Source organism: Lissotriton helveticus, chromosome 6 (genome assembly GCF_964261635.1).
Source record: "Lissotriton helveticus chromosome 6, aLisHel1.1, whole genome shotgun sequence".
Lineage (NCBI taxonomy): Eukaryota > Metazoa > Chordata > Amphibia > Caudata > Salamandridae > Lissotriton > Lissotriton helveticus.
The window spans coordinates 545861589-545865164 of record NC_136067.1 but is presented as its reverse complement, the minus strand read 5'-3'; the positions used below and the strand labels follow the sequence as shown (position 1 = coordinate 545865164).

At 45.5% G+C, this 3576-nt stretch overlaps 1 pseudogene; it reads left to right on the top strand.

The window, feature by feature from the left end:
• Positions 1–2131: 2131 nt before the first annotated feature.
• Positions 2132–3345, top strand: LOC144765533 (18S ribosomal RNA; annotated as a pseudogene).
• The last annotated feature ends 231 nt before the right edge of the window (positions 3346–3576 follow it).

Sequence of the window (3576 nt, the reverse complement as noted above, 5' to 3'; positions counted from 1 at the left end):
TTTGAATTTGACCCAAAGGATATATTGCGCACACGTACAGTTTCTGTTTCACCCACCCTGGCAGTCCTCTTTTCTTTCTCCTTCTACCTATCCTTGCATCAACCGGCCATGATTCAGATTCCTACCAGCCACCTCTGCCTGCATTCAAAAACAAGTATCATTGCCAGTCATTAATTTAACTCGCTCATCCTTCCGTATACCCTTCTTTCCCTTTTCGTTCATCCCATCCATCAAGTTCATCTCTGATCTGACTTGGCTTCTCGATAAAAGTTTCACAGCTGAGTTGAAATCAAAATTAGAGGATGCCATTGGTTACTCGTCAACTCCCACCGCTAATTCTATTGCTAATGCGAAGTCAAGGGTGACTGTCTTTTACCTGGTTGACAAAAACTTAGTTCTGAATTTGTAAGTCTTCTTAACAGTAAAGTGTACTTGTACTGTACAACATATACACCCATCAGGGAGCCTACTCTGCAATCTCAATAAGTAAGGACTATAATAGCTTACCACTGCCCCGCACTACCGAGGCATCCCCCACAGCAGTTCCTGCTGGCACTGGTGGCACCGCATCCGCCCTTGGAGTGACCACCTCCGCGCTGACCCCGGCACTGGTGGTGGTCTGTGCCGATGGTGTTCCGCCTAGAAAAATACATTTCATATTTTTAGATGCCATATACACCACTCCCAATTTTGTCTAGGAATGAAAATAATTTTTACTACATAAACACACTTATTTATTTGTAACTCTCTAGTCTAAACTGAAAATTCCCCTTTCAGAAGGGGAGGGTGTTTTTATTTATGCTTAGCCATAACATGCTACACTTTTTGGCACAACTGATGAATGCTTGCTTTTTAACACACACCATTTTTCTCATAACAGACAGAAGCTTCCCTTCTACCAACAAGAGCAATATGTTACTCATCATCATCACCACCAGTACTTTAAGTTCCAACCAGGTGAGGGGTCTCCAACAATTAATGTGTAAAATCAGCTACTGTTCAGTTTTCATGAGTTCACCGTTTCTCTTCTATGCAGTTGATTTTAACCCCATTGCTGCTGGCGACATTCAACGGACGTCGTGTGCACTACCTCAGTAGTGCTGCGCACGTCCATTGGACGTCGTGGCCCCTCCCACGCAATAGAACGTTCCGCACTAGCGCGGAACATGCAGCGCAGGTAACGGGTTAATAAATGTTTTTATATAATGCACAATTGAAAATTAATATACAGAGTACACACAGAGCAAGTTGTTTTACATTTAATAAAGCTTTAAAACTTACATAGACTCTGTGGTTTTTGGTCACGAGTGAGTGAGCGAAAGGGTTTGCAATTTGCAAGCATGATTCCGTGACTCTGAGATATCGGGACTCTGACTCCGTAGTCTTATGTTCTGGGTTGTATAATCATTGTGGATCATCGCTGCATTCGGGAGCTAAATAATGACTCTGACACACTAACTAGTCAGTAAGGAGATTGGGGGTTCAACTTCTGTTATGACTGAGGCATGTGGAAAGTCTAACTTCGCTATTTTCACCAATGCCCTATTTCTTGTCCATAGTTCTGTATGTGCAGAATAGTCCCTGCAACAGTAGTAGTATGTCCTCCTATCCAATCAAAAATGTAACTAGTATCTTATTCTTGGTCGCCATTGACATTTTATTGTTGGGAATTGTCAAAGCATAAACATTAATAGACATTATGGACAACCCAGAGGACTGCACTGAATAGGAGTTTTGTTTAACACCTTTTGCCAACTGTGCAAGCTTAGCTAGCTACACAGACAGACTAAAAATAATAAATAGTAGTAGCACAGAGAGTCATAGTAGAGGCAGGATAAGAATTTAGAAACAGTCTGCAAGAAGAGCAAAGACGATTTAGGAAAAGATAGAATTATGATGAACGTTTGGAATAAATAGGTGCTGTAAAATTTAAGGAAGTATAATTATTAATATTAACAGGAAAACTTAAAGGGGCCAGCAGAAGAGCCCTCGGCGGACCGATCCTGGCCTTCCTGCTCCGCCGGCGCCACCACATCTGTCCTCTTGCCCCTGGGAGGTGCTGATGTACATGAAAGAAAAACACAAACATGGATGATTGTTGTCAACGAAATCAAACATTTAAAAAAACAATAACAAATTATTTCGTGGAAATAAACAACAATTGCACTAAATTTATTGACCTATCTGATGTGGTCTACTAGGATATTAGTATTGCTGGATTTGCGTACCATCTACTTGGAAAGTTATGTAACTCACTAAACCAACTACAAAAAGTTTCTACTAGGACTGGCAGCACTCAGCAGCATGCAAAGTGACATACACAGTCCGTCATGATTGCAGACCACTAAAAAATGTCCTACTAAATAACAAGTCATATTATACTCAACCTATCAATCCTCCCCCACTATCTCTTCTTAGTGGCAGGAGTACAAAGGAAGGACTGGACTTGAGTCTCTAGTCTCTCAAGCATTATGCATTCTTGGACCGGCGCAAGACGAACCAAAGCATTTGCCAAGAATGTTTTCATTAATCAAGAACGAAAGTCGGAGGTTCAAAGACGATCAGATACCGTCGTAGTTCCGACCATAAACGATGCCGACTAGCGATCCAGCGGCGTTATTCCCATGACCCGCCGAGCAGCTTCCAGAAAAGTATGGTTTGAAAGCTGAAACTTAAAGGAATTGACGGAAGGGCACCACCAGGAGTGGAGCCTGCGGCTTAATTTGACTCAACACGGGAAACCTCACCCGGCCCGGACACGGAAAGGATTGACAGATTGATAGCTCTTTCTCGATTCTGTGGGTGGTGGTGCATGGCCATTCTTAGTGGGTGGAGCGATTTGTCTAGTTAATTCCGATAACAAACGAGACTCCTCCATGCTAACTAGTTACACGACCCCCAGCGGTCGGCGTCCAACTTCTTAGAGGGACAAGTGGCATTCAGCCATACGAGATCGAGCAATAACAGGTCTGTGATGCCCTTAGATGTCCGGGGCTGCACGCGCGCTACACTGAACGGATCAGCGTGTGTCTACCCTTCGCCGGCAGGTGCGGGTCCCCCGCTGAACCACGTTCGTGATAGGGATTGGGGATTGCAATTATTTCCCATGAACGAGGAATTCCCATTAAGTGCGGGTCATAAGCTTGCATTGATTAAGTCCCTGCCCTTTGTACACACCGCCCGTCGCTACTACCGTTTGGATTGTTTAGTGAGGTCCTTGGATCGGCCCCACCGGGGTCGGCAACAGCCCTGGCCGAGCGCCGAGAATACGATCAAACTTGACTAACTAGAGGAAGTAAAAGTCGTAACAAGGTTTCCGTAGGTGAACCTGCGGAAGGATCATTAACGGCGGAGCGGCCCGAGTGACCGACGGTGCCAGCCTGAAAGCACAAACCGTAAGCACAGGGCCCGGCCCTGCCCTGGTGCGCCCCAACTGGCAGAGCAGTCCGCAGCCACATGAGGTGCTTGGGTGAGGACCGGGACTTCAGGTGGCCTGGAAGAGAAGGGGCGAGGGCTTGTGAGGGGACCTTGGCTCATCTCGGTGGGAGGTGTGTGGGATTGGGAGCCACCTCGCTC